Source organism: Pieris napi, chromosome 20, assembly GCF_905475465.1.
Source record: "Pieris napi chromosome 20, ilPieNapi1.2, whole genome shotgun sequence".
In the NCBI taxonomy this organism is placed as follows: Eukaryota; Metazoa; Arthropoda; class Insecta; order Lepidoptera; family Pieridae; genus Pieris; species Pieris napi.
In genome coordinates, this window is record NC_062253.1 from 10,856,041 (window position 1) to 10,874,220 (window position 18,180).

The window sequence follows — 18,180 nt, forward strand, 5'->3', positions numbered from 1 at the left end:
GGCAGTCATCGCATCCCATAGACCCCATTTCGAAATTTATACAGTACTTTTTTTGAATCATTTATTAATAAATTCAAGAAAGTGTTTACTCAAGACTTTATTAGTCTCTGAGAGTTACACAGAAAAAGTTTAAAATTATATGATGAAAAGCAATTTTTTTTATTTGGACCACAGAATTCGGACAAACACATGATATAAAACATGAAATACATACAAAATTATTAAAAACGCTGCCGTCCCCATATGGACACGCCCAGCGAAATCAAGTAAATACAATAAACATTGTTGATACAAACAACCATAAAATATACAATACAAACTATGAAATAATTTGACTATTCGAACCAAGAAATGAAATTATCGGTACTGTTTCCTAATTCTACTCTGAGCTGAGGCCAGAGAACCATGAAATATGTCAAAACTCTGTGCAATATCATTATGGTAGCAACATAACCTATTAATTGGAGCAAAATAACACTAGTGTGGAATTTAGGGAATATGTGAGGTCGTATTCAAGTAATTTCAAAAATGATTGCAAAATTGCAAAGTCACAGAATTTAAGCACAAAAATAGAAAAATAGCATGTATAAAGTAAAAGCTACTTGGAAGTAATAAACGAAGAATCAGGTAAATCGTCTGACAAACGAACCGATTATATGTTAAAAGTTAAAGGGAAAGTATTTTTTTTTACCAATGTATCACTAAATACGAACAAGTCCCTGGATCCTTCACCTGTTGTTGAGGACCTAGAAAAATGTGAACCTAAATGTTATATTAAATTTCAATCAAAACATAACTTGTAATGATATCGTTAAAACTTTTAAACTTATTAATTTAAAATATAGTAAAGATATATGAGGTATGTCAACAGTCATTTTAAATTCCGTTATTGATATAATATGCGCTGAATTGACTGTAATTTTTTACTAAGGGACGCTCCACAATCGATGCCGGTGTGAAGTTAATTTCGGACATATTTGACGCCTGGGAAGAATTATATGATGGAGTCGGCCTCATTTCTTTCTTTTGTGACCTGTCAAAGGCCTTTGACTGTGATCATCCTGATATACTGGTTGAAAAGCTTCACACACTATGGCGTTTATGGCAAAGCTTCCAGCCTGATGAATTCATATTTTAAGGGAAGGATCCTAAGAGTGTATGCCAATGAAGTCACCTCTCCGGGTTCACAGGTGTTAATCAGCGTTCCCCAAGGCTCGATTCTCGGGTCTTTCTTATTTATGATTTACATAAACGACCTCCCATTCTTTGTTAACGGAGTTCATGAGATGGTATTGTTTGCTGACGACACTTTACTTCTATTTAAAATGAATAGGTGAAACGTATTATTGTACGATGTTAACAATTCTATATCTCGTATAATTAACTGGTATAATGTAAATTAGTAGTAGTAATTAGACTTACTACTTAATGAGAATAAAACAAAATATATTAGATTTACAACTACTAGAGTAAAGTGAGATATAGCTTAACTGAAATTGAACTTAACTTTGTTGACAAATTGTATTCCTAGGCATAACAATAGATAGTAAACTCCAGAGAGGCCACACACAAAGAGACTCTTTCCAATAGGCTGAGCTTTGCAACATATGCAGTAAAGAAAATCCGACAGATTACTGATCAGGACACGGCTAAAATTGTGTATCATAGCTCCTTTCACAGCGTTATGTCGTACGGTATTCTACTGAGGGGTGCTGCTGCAGAGGTTCAATCCATATTTATGCTGAAGAAGCGGACTGTTCGGGATATTTGTTATATTTCCCCAAGGGAGTCGGTACGGAACAAGTTTAATATAATGCCGGCATACACAATTTGGTCAATTTATTCTTGAGGCCTTGTTTGTCACTTTCACTAGTATAATACTCGAAAGAGAACTAATTTAAGCGTACGACCAAGAAGGCTCCAGAAGATAAACTATGGAAATTGTATTCATTTACATAACTCCCAAGCAAAATTAGAGAATGTTCACTAAATAAATTCAAAGCTCTCGTTAATCAATAATAAATCAATAAAGCTTTTTATTAATTTGAGGAATATTTAAATGATCCTTGGGATAATCCTATATGAATGAAGTTATTTTGATGTTTGAGTTTTGAGTTTGTAAAAATCAAATGTTTCGTAAGGTGATTTCTATTATTAAAAAAAATACTCCGCCATAACAGCTATCGTTGCCTTGACCAGGGTTACTACGAACCTGGGTTACTACGGCCACAACGTAGGGTGGACGATCCATCACCACTAGACGATCACGACGAGCAGATACCTTTCATCACTTATCACTCAAAAGGTATCGTCAATTGTATTACTTAGCTAAATTAAAATGACCAACTACGGGTAGTTTATATAAGTGAAAGTGTAACTTAAATCTTTCGTATAACCGTTGTGAAATAAGAAAAACGAGAAAAACAAATTGTGTCCTTTTATGTAACATAAAATTAATCTCTTGTAATTTCACTTCTGAGCCAATCTAAATGTGGGCTGACTGGTATATCTAAACCCGCATAGTTAAATCTTCCAAAAACCGGGTTATTCTTTTGTATGAAACACCTTAAACTGGCAGAATGGACACCAATAACTCCCGAACTATGCAAAACTGTGCCTCCTGAATCTCCTGGACACAGGAACTCTGTTACCCCGCACTTAGGCACTGTACATATACTTATATGTATGTTTGAAAACGAAGTACGTTTACATGTCATCAACATAACATCCATCATTTTTAAAGTTCTGTTAGTTTCTGGATCCTTTTCATATAAAGTATGCGTTCTCCCATAACCTAAGAGTATCGCTTCTTGTCCAACGAGAGTGGTATAGTCGACTGAGCTGAGTTTCGCGTAAAATGGAAGTTGAATGCTATCAGTTTTCACTAAAGCTATGTCATTTGCTGGGCCACCATTGTTAACTGGTCTGTTTGGATTCGAGATCATTTTAGTAATTTTTTTCCGTTGCAGCTCACCTGTTGTATTATAACGAATAAATAGTGATTCCCTTTCATACAACATTACAATATACTCATTTTCAATGCAGTGCGAGGCTGTTAACGTCCAAGTGGAAGAGAGAGCAGTGGCGGAACAGAATGGAGCATATTTTAATTTCCCGACCCCCTCGTGTATTGTATATTCCATAAGGACTGCGAAAGGAAATTTTTCCATATCAGCGACTTTACCTCCATAAATTCGAAGATCCGGCCTAAGATGGCTAAAACTAGGACCATACAATAGTGTTAACACAAGCAGAACTCGATTAATCATCATATTAAATAAATTCGAAACAAAAAATAAAATAAACAATTTTAACGTGAATTTTTGTACAGGAAAATAAAAAATCAAATTTGATTTTTATATTTTATGATATTGAGTAAGCATATTGCATTTTTATTATTATATATATTGCAATTCTTTTGTTAATAATAATAATTCTAAGAATAACATTTTGTTCAATCCAAATGTACACGTATTACAAAAACGCAAAGAATTTGCATTTTTTGAACTTTTCATAAATGACAAATATAAATTCAACCTTGACATATATATTACAGAATCTAGTTGGGAATTTAGAAATAATTTTATTGCTAACTCGATTTATCAGACATTTGAATGAAATCAATATTCAGAATTATATAAATTATAATTTGTTCAAGTGCACAGGTGCTTATTAAACATTTAAGTTGGCGCCTAGTAGATAGTGCCGGTGATCCCAGAGCTGGCACTTTCCTGGCTCAACGAATAAGTGTCGCAATACAGCGAGGAAATGCTGCCAGCGTTAAAGGTACACACACTGCTACAGGGACCAAAATTTTTAAATTTGTTTTGATTTTCATTTTAATTAGGTTTTTCTATTATTACTTTGTAGGTTAAGAAAATTGTAAATACTGTATATTTGTTTATCGAGTATAAAATGTCTTTATTGACCTCCATCTGCTGTCAGCTTTTAGTGAAGTGTAATAAAGGGCTAATTGTGTGTGAGAACTTCAATGTCAATATTAACTTTCTCATTGTAATTCAAGTATACGCATGCTTAGTTTTTTTCGTTCATACAATTTCATTCACCCACAAGAATAACAGCCAGCACTGCATGCCCATAGAATGTTTGTATTTTCAAAACATTTAAATCTGATCATACTGGCCAATTGTTTTTTATTCCAATTAAGGCAATAATAAACATGTAAAGAGGAGAAAATTTTGATAACTCCTATTAAAAATGACCGTTTGGTCAGATTTCAGGAAGTATTGGTGTATAGGATGCCATTTCTGTTTTTGTGATTGCCATTATTTTATATAATACAAACACACAACACAAACGACAACGAGCCTACGGGACACACAAAATGGGCAGTCATCGCAGCCCATAGACACCCATTTTTAGTAGGTGCGTTGCTGGCCTTTGAGTACACAATTTTGAATATTATGTATTTATTTATTTATTACAATATAAAAATTAAACATAATTAAATGTAAAGGAGGGCAACTGGCGGCCTTATAGCTTTTGAGCGATCTCCTCCAGGCAACCACTGTGAGAAAAGAAAAAAATAAATAAATTAGATAAGTGCAAAAATAAATATTACATAAGTTATTAAGAAAAAAAGAAACTAAATCAATAAAGGATACAGTATGAAAAAAATAAAAAGTAAAAAGTGCACATGAATCATAATAATTTAATTTAAGATTAGTCTCACGTCAGTTAGTAGTTATTTCGAAAGTTAGGGATACGATGTGGACAGGTAATGTTTGTACCGGAGAAATTTAAAGGAAGATAGAGAAGGAGCTATGCGAATAGGGACGGGAAGTGAATTCCATAGCCTAACTGCAGAGACCTTAAAGGAATCGCCAAGACAGGAGGAGTTATTTGAAGGGATTTCAAAGATATATGTAGTTTTCGGAAGAGCGTAAGCTATAGTTATGGGACCCCAAAAATTTAAAATCATTTTTGAGATAGACAGGAGTTTTAGGGCTGAACAGGATGGAATATAAGAGATGGAGAACATGAGCATCACATCGCAGACGAATGGGTAACCAGCCTAGCCGCTTACGGAACGCAGAGATATGGTCGTACTTTCTTAGACCGAATATATTTATTTATGTTATCGATATAATAAGCCCTGAATTGGCGGTAATTTTTGACTAAGGGACGCTCTACAATCGATGTCGGTGTGAAGTTAATTTCGGACTTATTTGACGCCTGGGAAGAATTATATGATGGAGCCGGCCTCTTTTCTTTCTTTTGTGACCTGTCAAAGGCCTTTGACTGTGTTCATTCTGATATACTGGTTGAAAAGCTTCAACATTATGGCGTTGATGGCTTCTAGCTTGATGAATTCATATTTAAAGGAAAGGTTCCAAAGAGTTATCTAAGTTTGAGTTTTGAGTTTGTTAAAATCAAATTTTTCGCTAGGTGATTTCTATGTACAATTTAAAAAAAATACTCCGCCGTAACAGCTATCGCTGCCGTGACCAGGATTCGAACCTGGGTTACTACGGCCACAACGTAGGGTCCTAACCACTAGACGATCACGGCTATCGGAGCAGATAAGAATTAGATTGAAATTGTGGTTCATAATAGGTTTTTGATTGGTTCCGGTCGCCGCAAGCGCTCTTGAAAGTTACATAAAGAGACAATTTGGTTGTTCTCGTTTTTCTTATTTCACAACGGTTATACGAAAGATTTAAGAAGTTACACTATCACTTATATAAGGAACGGGTAGTTGGTCATTATAATTTAGCCTAGTAATACAACTCTCGATACTTTTGAGTGATAAGTGGTGAAAGGTATCTGCTCCGATAGCCGTGATCGTCTAGTGGTTAGGACCCTACGTTGTGGCCGTAGTAACCCAGGTTCGAATCCTGGTCACGGCAGCGAAAGCTGTTGCGGCGGAGCACTTGTTTTTGTTTTACTTAGATTGAAGTAATTAAAAAATATCCTTACATAATTGTATGAAGTAAATATATTGTATTTAAAAATAATTGTTTATTTTCCTAAATATTTTGGATAATATATACCTACGACAAGAATTGTTTAAGTTTTGTTCAAAGCCCGTATTGATCAAACTTGTAAGTTGCGGAATGTAATCTGCGGAAAAGCTCAGTAATATTTAAAACTTATAATCCAACAACCATATTGATAGGTGCAGGTGTCTCCTTATTTTGCAAGAACATCAACCATTGCAAGAATTAAAATTTAATGTTCATGAATACTAAGGATTAAATACCACGTGCAGCACACAAGGATTTAGAAATCGCCACCGCAAAACAGACCGCATACACAGGTGGGCGCAAATTATTCAATCGCTTTATCACACAGTCATCTTCACAGCTTCATTCATCGCACTTGAATATGATTCAAAATTGACTCGTAAACATTCTCGAAGCTATATTTGACAGAGGCTCATTTTACATTTTGATTCTATTAGACTATACGAATAAATGTGATACTAATAGATTAACATTGTGCCATTTATTTCGATTGTATATATAAAAATGTACTTTATACGTAAGATATAAGGACTTGAGTTGAGTTCGAAGGCGGTTCAAGGGACCTTCAAATATATGTTAAAAGAAACTATTTTTTTGAAGCTGCGTGTCAACTGGCTTTAATAGTTTAAAATATGAGCTTAGAATTAACAAAAACCTCGGCTTATTTAAGGGTTCTTAAATCTATGTGACACTTCAATATAAGTGTAGTCGACCTATTGAACATATCAAAATTGAAAATGTTATATGTATTACAATTTATGAGTGGGAAGAACTAAAGGGCACATTTATTACTTAACTGACGATTTACAATTTTATGGTTATAAGTGTACGATGATTTTTAGCATTTGGTTTGCACTTCTAAATCTTAACTAAAATATGGTATGATATATATAATATAAATATATATAAAAAAGAGTGGCGGAGAGTATATTGCCAGTTCTTCTCTCGGGTTCTTGATTGGAGAATACATAATTTTTTTTTTGACCTTCATAAATGTACATTGTGTTACATGAATAAATGATTTTTGACTTTTATGTAACTTAACTACTGTTAGGTTACACAACTTTTGTCTAGTGAAATTTCGCCCTACCAATATCACAACAAATACTCGTGTACTACACAATGTTGTAGCCATTGTTATAGCAAACGTCGCTTTTCATGTAAATTTCGATCGTTTAAGCAACCCACACGTGTCGAAATTGCATAACCATAATCTCGATCCATTCACACGTGAAGGCCCAGCCAAGCGGATTGAACCTTTTAATACGTGCGAAAATCAAACAGCGAGCAAGAAAAACGACTTTCATGAAGAGCTATTAAGCGACCCATATGCGAAAGGGTTTGTTTACGTACAATGTTTCAGTAACGCAGAGTTCAGGATTTCAGTGTAGCCACGACACTCGCCGTGACACGACGTCATCTGAAAAACCGGTTTAAGTGTCGCGCAAAAAACGCGGACGTATTTTGCTAAAACGTTTTATCCCTTTACTGATATTTTATTGCGTTGTCTTAAAATAAATTATAAATTTAGTGCTTAAGGTTTTTAAATGTGTGAAGTTGAGGATGTTAAAATGAACTTAGCAAGCAAGGAACAAGCTTATTGGTTGCTGTGAGGTGAGACTGATTTCTGTATTAATTATAAATTACTATCATAAAAATTACAAGTGTTTAAAAATGGTTGCCTTAAAAATAATTTGAACCAGATAACACAGAGATTTTTACTCTATATATATAACAAACAATTCTTTTTAAATAAAAGAGATTTTGTATAATTTTAGTCATATATGATACTTTTATTAATATACTTTTAAATAATAATTAAATCGAAGGATTACTAACGATTAGTAATTAATTCAACGCCTCTTAAAGCGAATTATCAATTCTTAAGCACCCTACTTAAGGTCTGATCGCTACAATTGGTATTCAATTATTTCTCAATTACATATATTCATTAGAGTCAAGATGATATTCATTGTTAATTGCAATAAGCTGCCTCCCACTCATTAAATGGTTCACTTACTTTCCAAATCAATTAAGCATATAATATTGTATTTTATTCCTATCAAAACAGAAATGGATTGCATTAATTGGCTTATTATTTAGTAACAAAAGTTGTGTACTAATGTAAGATTAATAAAGTACATGCTAATTTTACAGTTTGAGTATCGAAGATGTGCATTAATTGTAGCTTGTGTATGTGCGGTTTAAAATACAACATAAACCAACGTTATACCTACCATTAGAATCCACTTACATTTAATATCAATTTAGTACTAAAGAAAAAGTATATAAACTAATGCTCTATCTTCAACAGAGCTACGAAAAACTTCACGAAGACAAACGAGTTGGCTAATACTAAGAAAATATTTATCTTCTACTAACTGATATATAAGATAATTTTGTCCCCAGAGATTGTTCTCTTTCCCATTCTTACTGAAGAAATATTTTCATAATAAATATTGCGTTGCCTGTAATAAAATGGATTGTTTAGATTTCATCTTTTACCGTGGATCGTCATTGAATTCGTAATGCCGCCCATGTCCAAAACTTTGTTTATTGACATTTTATTGGAACCCATATCAGTTCTTCTGAATATATAAGCCAGTCAAGTTTTTATTAAGATAACAAATGTAAAAGGTCGACAGATCGTACGGATTGACATTGCTGGATATAACGAAGGAACTTTCCCCTAATGAGATAACGCGAAAATTCAACAACTTTTGTGACGCACTGATTTGAGGAAACAGTGCGTCAGCTTTGTTTTCGGGAAAGAATACATTCTTATGTATTCTTTATGTATTGCTATATCTATAAAAGCTTTGATTTTTTGGTTAAAAGTATGGTCTTGAGCGTACAGAGTCGTTTAGTAAGAGTTAGTTTATTAGAGGCTTTAAATATATCTATTACTCATTGGAAATGAAATTGTTTAATTGAAGTGCTGTTCTTAGAATAAATTTATATATTTTTTGACTTGAGGTCTTTCATGTAACAAAAAAGTATAACAACTTTGGGTAACAAAGATGTATTTCCTATTGTGGGATACTAAACCACATCTTTCATACCTACAAAACGCTATAGTAGTAGCGTACTATTCACCGCGGTTGATGTAATAACAAACCCAACGTCTACATGTTAATACAAGGAATTACTTATACAAAAGAAAATCCTATTACTGTTAACGTTTTGTACACAATACAGGCCACTGGAAGGATCATATTAAGACGATATAAAGATAATAAAACTGAGATACGGAAGTAATTGTGACATTAATATTTTATGAGTAAGGAACGTTGGCAGAAAACGACAACACACGATGTACATATTATGAGCTAAATGTAGATGTTACTTGATACTTTCTCGTTTTACTTGACAATAAAGTAAGGGTGAGAAAAATCTAATAAAGAACGATTTCGAAATACCACCTGATGTTGCATATTTTCTTTGTAACTGCGCAATAAATGTTCATATCTTGTTGGCACTCGAAAAAGGTAATTTCAACAGTGATTACTAGTATACTGAAAGGTTATAGGGGGTATATATTTATTATAGATACATCAACTGTACAAACTCTTTCTTTGATGTCAAAAACTTATACTATTTTTACATTCATATAAATTAATTAGTTTCTGGTTAAATAATTGTTGTACCATTTTAATGAAATAATAGTTTTATTGTTATATTTTGAGTTTTAGTCGTTATTGGAGCGAAGTTGATGGAGGTCTATTGAGAATAAAGCGAAGATTTTTTCCGCAGTAGTTTCTGTAAGTTATTTCTGGAATATTTTAAGGAGATTACAAAGCTCACAGCTGAATAGTGGCGATTACTGAAACAAATTGCACTGTCGTTGCGGGGCGGCAATAATCCGCCAAAAGCCAGCAGATGCACCTCGCTACGGTCGTAGCGGGCAGCAGATTGAGCTATTCCATTCTAAATTCAAGCTTTAGCATTTTGTAAAGCAAATTTTCTTAACAGCTAGTTAAGTTTTGATTTATAATTGTTTAGTCAAACCACATTTCATATATCTAATTGAAATATGGGGTACAGCAGGTTTATATATTTCTAATATATAAACACTACGAAATAAATTAACAAATGCACTATTTAGATACAATTTTTTAACATCTACAAATAAAATCTACCAAGACACCAAAATTATGACGATTAAACAACTATATGTTTATTGCACAAGAAGATATTTTAAATTAACAAGTTGTTACATTGTTACCGGTCAAACTATGAAAATATTTTGACTATTTAAAAGTAACAATCCGTCCGATTCCATTCGAAAGCCCTCAATCAACACAAAGTGCTCGGAGTTGTTTACAGCATTGGATTGGCTGAATTATTCCTCCTGAATGTGCTATAAATTAAATTGCAAACAAAAATCATTGTTTGGAGTTATTGTTGCACAATTTATATCTTGATATATTCATTTTTACTATTAATTTTATCTGGTTATTGCAACGCTTAGTGAGATATTTTAACTTAACTATTTCGTTTTTCAAATGAATTCAAAATATTAAATCTCATACAAGTTTTCGCATCCCACGATCCTACGAGCATCACCGTGAACGGTGAAAGTTATACAAGGATTTATGGAGTATGATTAGTGTAAAGATTAATATTATTAATAGAGCAGTATTAATTAATAAAATTTCCTTTTGAGGTTCCTTTGAATAATTGTAGGATTTTATCTATTTATTAAAAAAATGGTTTAACACACGCGCAACAATCTACGCTGGACGTCTATTTTACGCATATTACTGTCCATTATCAGGTAATCGACGAAACTGAAGCCTATTTAGAGGCTAAAAACGGTATCTTAAAACTGTATGACCGCTATAACGCTGTATCGCTCACGAAGGCAACTATTATATATTGAATAATCAAATCAAATTCTATAAAAAAATATTCTATGTTTGCCTAAGAACTTTTCAGCCCACCATCATTGCTAAGCGTGAATGTTACAATCTAAAATATGTGTAATTTTTTCAATTCTCATAATTATACTATTGTCATGATCAATATTTTTGACAACTTTACCCATAGTTTTATATTTAGTAGTAAATACTACTTACTTATTACTAAATATTATTTATTTACTACTAAATATTTTGCTCTACTTTGTAAAAGCAACCATTATGTTCATTTGGCAAGAAATCTAGTAATTGGCCTTTTGTGTACTCGCATTTGAAAATAGGCAATACACAGTGGTTAGATTTTGAGAGATGATTTGAGTAACTTTGAAAACATTTAATAGGTCCTTTCAAAAAATGTCACATAATAAAACAGCATTAGGCAAAATTTCTTGTTTTAACGAAGAGAAACCTTTTTCATGTTAGAGTATATATAAAAACGAGAGTTCCAAGCTTACGTTGTTGGCGTTTTTTATTGATGCGTAATTTAATACTTATTTGTTTCCAGTGTCATTGAGGAAAGGGTAATAGATTTTCATAGTGGAACATAAAGGGAATGTAGAAAATCAGTACAAATAATAATCTTTAATAACGTTATGATAACTTAACCTTATTACTATAAAGTATCGGTTACTTGACGATTCAAAAGTGTACTTGGTTACCCACTTGAATAAAGATATTTTGAGTTTGAGTTTGATTTTGATGGCCACTTCAAATGAGTTTGAATGAAAAGTTTTGCAGCTTGCGGTGACACCTGCCCTGCGATTCTGTAACTCACTTCACGAACTCACACAGCGGTTTTCGCATCGGCGGTCTCTCTCAAATCAGTCGTGAAGCAGTCATTTTATGATTTGGCATTCTGATAAACAATAAAGTACAAGCTCCCACCTTTTCAGAATGCCAAATCATAAAATAACTGCTTCACGACTGATTTGAGAGCGACCGCCGATGCGAAAACCGCTGTGTGAGTTCGTGAAGTGAGTTACAGAATCGCAGGGCAGGTGGTTCGACATTCCATATAATGTAGTTCCAGAAGATTGAAAGAAATATATATATATATATATATATATATATATATATATATATATATATATATGTATAATATCTTTTAATAAAGTCTCTTCCATGATTAGGAAGAGGTCAAAGTTAATTAATTTAAAAAAGTAACCGATACCTAGGTAACACTGAAAATGTTTAGAAAATGAATTTTTTCGCATTAGGTTCATTTTCACGTGTAACAATAGTTTTAGATTTGCCGCCAATTCACAAAAACAAATGACACATGAATGTAACAAATAACATTAGGTTGCCAAAGAGTTCTAAAATTTAAATTCAAGTTGTAAACAGCAATGTTTCTAACTGGCCAGTTCTAAACATTTTCAGTGTTCAGATATATAAAAACTGATACGTTCAGTTTTCACGTATCAGTTTTCATGATTCTCATGATATAATGTAGAACAAATAGTCGTTGAATGAATTATTTTATTTATTTGCAAGGGAAGTAATGCTATCAATTGTGTTTACTTCACTTCAATAAACGCCTTGCAGAACTTGTAATATTCGAAATTATTTTTTAAATATCTAAGTAGAATTAATCGGTAAAAGCTTTCGGATAAAATAAATATTTTATTTGGATTGAACTCAGAACCTGTTATATGATTTAATCATGATTTATCTTATTGTAGTTCAAGTCGCTTGAGCTGATTCATTTATTGCATAGATTTATTGCGTATTAAATCGTGACAGCGAGCCATACGTAACGACTAGCGTTGTTACCTGAAGAAGACACGATATTTTTGATCCTTATCTAACATTTAGTTTAAGATTAATTTATTGAAGAGAGAACTGAGGTGTTTATATTTTATCCTTTTTCATACTGTCTAATTTTAACGTATATTCAACGTCACTAAATCTAGTTCCAACAATATAGAATAGTATTGCAAGCACCTCCAAAAGTTTATCCGTCAAAGAGCAAGTTATTGGATTGGGGAGCTCTCACTGAATTGCTTCGATTTGTCAATTTGAGCGAATTGTCCCATTGATAACCAGTTTGTTATACTTTCGATTATCTGTAACAGCACTTGCTTTACAGTATGATTATTATGTTAATAGAAGATTGAGTATTGCCAAGCAGCCACGAAGACATAACCTTAATTATTTAATTGCTTAATTTCTCGTGTCTCTAAAATCTATTATGACCGTACTATAATATGAGTAGTATTAATAAATCAAGTTTGACACGCTAGCGTCACACATGCATTCTTAATAAATGCACACTAAACAGATTTTAGAAAATAACACTCAAACTCAAAATATCTTTATTAATTACGGTAAACAAGTACACTTATGAACGTCAAAAACAAAAGTTAAATAAATTGTAAATTTACATTTACAACCAGTTCGCAAGTCAATGACGTAGAGCGGGCAAGAAGAACTGGCAAGAAACTTTCCGTCACTCTTTTTAATCGCTAACTTTTGAGTCATACAAATTGTTTGAACTGGAACAAATCTATCTCAAGGATTAGAATCATTTAAGTATTCGTCAAATTTATAAAGAGATTTATTTACGTTTAACGAGGGCTTTCCATTTATTTAGTGATAATTCTCTAATTTCGCTTGGGAGTTTTCAACTTTTTTCACTAATTAAGGACTCAAAAGTTTATGTTAAGTTTTTTCCCTTTGTTAACTAAGTCTTATTATTGACTACCCTTAAGCTACAAAAATCCAACTTAAATCGGAATCTTTTTATTTTTACATATTTCATAGGGTTAATCCATCCCGAAGCACATCGACATACTGAGATAAGCTCCTTAGAAGAGAGCTTAAGAGGTTTAAAGGCCCTTTTATTAAAAATTGGCTTCAAACTTAGCGAAGATATTTTAAGCTGCTTAGTACTAGCGTATCTTATTAAACTTTATATGTGGAATTTATTTCTTATATATGTTTTTATTGACCTTGTACAATGTACATGTTACCTGTATACATTTTGATTGTTCAAAAGTTTAACTATAAACTTCTCAGTCCAAGGATGTTACGGAATTCTTGCCTAATTCTAAATAAATTACTTTTTCATATAAAAAGTAATCAATATTGTAAAAGCGAGATTACGCGATTTGAAATCCTTAGATAAATAGCAAGCGGGATTGTTAAGGCATGTGTGAAATTCAATTTCGTGAGGTACTCTAAAGGGTAAATAGGTTTTTTCTTTAAAGGCCCGTAGCACCGTAGCACCGTAGACCCGAAGGGCGTAGGCAACTGTGTTCGGAAGCGTGTCATGAAAAACGGTATAAGATTTATTACATATTCATATGGGATATGCTGCGTAAGGGTATGTTATGTGTTAGTTTATGTAACCCAGCAGCGGCTTTGTGATCAATCATGTAACAGCCATTACTATCATCTTTTTTTGTTGTGACTAACGTTTAATTAAAATCATATGAGTGTCTTATAAGTTATACAAAACATTTAAATGCATATTGTCTTTTATTGACATAACTTTTGCACATTTAAAGAAAACACTTTTCTACCGGATTGAAGTTATGTATTATTATAAATTTACAATTATTTTACATAATTTAAAATTTTTCCGACGTTTTGCGTGCATTTTAGCGTGCATGGTCACACGAAAAATTATAAAACTATGTAAAATAATTGTAAATTTATAATACATACAATCCGGTAAAAAAGTGTTTTCTTTAAATTGAAATGCAAATTTTTCTTAATTATCCTACTAATATTATAAACATGAAAGTTTGTAAATATGGATGGATGTTTGTTACTCTTTCAAGTAAAAAAGAATTTTTCAAGTAAGAATGAATTTTAATGAAACTTTACATTAATATAGCTTATACATCAGAATAACACACAGGCTACAATTTATAAAAATATTGATGATTGTTATTTGAGTTTAGATAAATTTCGCGGAAAAATGGCTTTTACAAAAAAGATATTGAAGACTTAATGTATTTCATTAATTGAGTTCTCAGAAAAGCAAAATAAGTATCTAAAGGATTTTTAATAGAATAAAGAAAGAACCGTCCACTAATTAGTACTTTACTGAAAGGCTAGAATAAATTTACTTATTTATTTTTTAAGTTTTTGCATTTAAAGCGAAACTGATAGAACTTAGTACAGTAAATAGCTTCAAATACAGCTTAAAAATAGTTATCAGTTTTCTGATAAAACCACAAAATGATTGTTTGAACTTTGTGGTTCGTGGTCAAATAACGGTCAGTAACATATCTAATTATAGATACAAATGGTTTCGTTAATTTCAATGCTTATTAATAATCTCGTTAATTATTATATAGTTTGTATAGCATATCATTCGAAACAATAAACGAAGTGATATAATTGAAATCAGTGATATAATAATTAAATTTGTTGTAATTTATTAATACCGGTGTAGTGATATAGATCTTGAGCTGGCGGGATCAAATCTTGGATGAGGCCTCAAATTTAAATTAGCATTGCTATTTTTTAAAGGAAATTTAAATGGTAGCAATGGTGGTATTTGATTCCCATCGCGTCTCGGATTTGTGTCTCTGCACACATATTTATGCACAAACATCCTTTTAAATCGCTCGCCTCAATAAGCTTAATCTTGTCCTGGAGAGTATTATTTTATTATTTATTAGAAATTATTATGACTATGATTTTTATTCACTTTTTTATTCCATAATATATTAGAAATAAATAAATAACAGAAAAACAATAAATTAAATTAAAATATATTATTAATAGGATTCCCTATAGGCAACGTTCCGAAGATACTGGCAGCGTTCCCCCTTTGAATAGCTAGACTAAATCTTTGTCCGAGGTAGCTGCCAGCTCTTCGGTCTCCTGTGATGTCGACTAACCTTTTTGCTATTACCTTAAGGGCCTTAAAGCGCTAGGACCTCACGAATAATGATGGTATTCTATCAATTCAACCACAGCAGCCACGAGGGTGTTTAAAAACTACAACGTAGAATGTGTTTTTTGGATGAAACGGAAAACTCTAATTAAGCATTTCATTTTTTCCGCTCTATCCGTCATTTGAACCTTATGATCTACTGTCAAACCAGCTAGCCACTGGACCAATGAACACATAATATATAGAATATGACCTCGACTATAACTCCTTTAAATAGTGTAGATGAGATAAACTTTTACAATATTCTATGAATGAATTCTTAGCATTGAGCAAGCTATAATGACGCATATCCGAAGCAATATCGGTAATATAAATACAGAATAAAAAAAAGGTCGTGGCAACGGTTTGCGGATATATTATTATACAACTAGTATAATATTTATATTCTTTGTATGTGCGAATTAGCTGAAAATGAATAAGAAACAATATTCGAATTATGTATGATGAGTAGTACAATACTTTTACTGAGAGATTGTATATTTGGGATTTTTCAATCTAAGAAGAATGCAATGGTAATAGTATAAAGAAAAGAAGTTGTTTGGGCAAGATTTCAAAAATGTTGTATAAAATAAATCCAGCCGCGAAGGTATAAAGCAGTTATTACAATAAAAGTTCTTTTGCGGAGGTAAATGCGAACTTTTAAATTATCTACATAACTCGACGTTGCTGCTAAGCACTGTAACATCGTGGTAATAAATTAGCACTTTTAAGAAATCTCATTTAAATGTCTTAAGGAAACCATACGTTTAAAAATTTCTTTGACTTGGACGAAATACGACTTCATGTTTGGCATTAATTAACGCTTTTGTTTCATATATTCTTAGGATAACTTCTGTTTGAATACTTAAGGTATTGTTTGATCCAACGTTGCACTCAATTTGGTTCACGCTTGACCTGACTTTAAAGAGCTTCTGCCTGAGGCTACTAATATCATAAACCTACTCCTTTGGATGTTCCATTAGGCAGCCAAAGGCTCTGCTTTCAGATAAATTACTAATATTTAAGAAACTATACATAGATATAGATTCATAATCATCAAAAGAAAAAAATTACCTAATAGAAAAATAGGCGATAAGGCATTTTAGGCATTTCTGCATGACTTTTATAATTTAAAAATGCCGGAGTCACCATAACAGCAAGTTATTTCTGCACATAGACAGAAAATCCGCAATCTCGTGCTTGAAGGATGACGAGCAAATACCGCTCTCATTACAACATTATTACTGGTTTTTTACAATAAACTATATATTATGTACACAAAAATAGTGATAAGTTTACAAGAATAGAACATACGTACAATTTTAATACTCGGAACAATACGCAGGCTGCAATTTCCCCGTACTAGACTATATAAAGTTAGCCATTCTTTTTTGGGAAAAGGGATAGTCTTTTAATAAATTTAAGAAATGTATTAAAGAAAAGCTGTGTAAAAAGGCTTACTATAAAGTTACCGATTATCTAGTTTAAAAGGGCCTGGGACTAGTGCTAGACAGGCTACTTCTAATTAATTTGCGATATTTGTTTTAAAATAAGTGTTGTTTGATGATTTGCTATTTTAAAAGAGTCCCGAGAGTTTTTTACGCCGGATTTTTCTCTCGGCCTATACCCTCTGCCTTCTTTGCCGATGAGTAGGGATGCCTACAGATACAAATTAAATGAAGTGGAATAAGTGATATCTGTAGCTTATATTCCATAATAAACATATTTTATTTTTATTTTTATTTTATTAAGATTCTAATATCATCTAGGTAAATGAGAAAATTCATAATTGAAACCGTTGGTGTACCTTATAAAGCTTAATTTAGTAGGACTAGCAAACAATGGCGTAACTGGCGTCGCTCAGTCGTGCCCAAACCCGTATAAAACTTTTCACTCAGTCATAAAGCTTCGTTTTCAGAAAAATGATAAAGTAACCTACATTTTAAATGTCGCGATAAATTATTCTACAGTATTTAATTATGGGGAACATTTTAACATATTCTCCTTTAAATATTCGTGAAATAATTTTATGCCTACATTGGTCTCTTAATTAATTTTGCGTCTTTGCTTTTTTATTATCTGTTTGCTGTTGATGTTTTTAGAAATTGTACTATAAGGACAGTACAAAGATATATAAAGAGTATAAAGATATTTTACACAATAAATTGCTGTCTAGATAATGATATTAGAATCATGTGATTAGCTTGTATTAATTAAGTTTTTGTTAATTATAATTGGTTATAGTTGCGTCCTCAATTTATAATTTTATAGTGAGTATTTTGTGCGTTTTTGTAAACTATTGTGAGGCAATGTATGAGTATCAATTTAAGCTCTCTTTGTTCCCAAACTAATACAATTTCTCCAAATCCTAACGACTGACAAT

The 18,180-nt window shown here is 32.1% G+C and overlaps 1 protein-coding gene and 2 non-coding genes across 3 annotated transcripts in view; 2 read left to right on the forward strand and 1 right to left on the reverse strand.

The window, feature by feature from the left end:
* Positions 1-5,460: 5,460 nt before the first annotated feature.
* On the reverse strand, positions 5,461-5,532 carry Trnah-gug. Its single transcript has one exon. It is a non-coding gene; the product is annotated as a tRNA-His (tRNA).
* A 266-nt stretch (positions 5,533-5,798) lies between these two features.
* On the forward strand, positions 5,799-5,870 carry Trnah-gug. Its single transcript has one exon. It is a non-coding gene; the product is annotated as a tRNA-His (tRNA).
* A 1,129-nt stretch (positions 5,871-6,999) lies between these two features.
* Positions 7,000-18,180, forward strand: part of LOC125059559 (galanin receptor type 3) — a 30,495-nt gene continuing 19,314 nt past the window's right edge. Inside the window, exon 1 of the mRNA XM_047664034.1 lies at positions 7,000-7,601. The gene's annotated coding sequence lies outside the window, so the exon portion shown is untranslated. The remainder of the gene's footprint in view (positions 7,602-18,180) is intronic.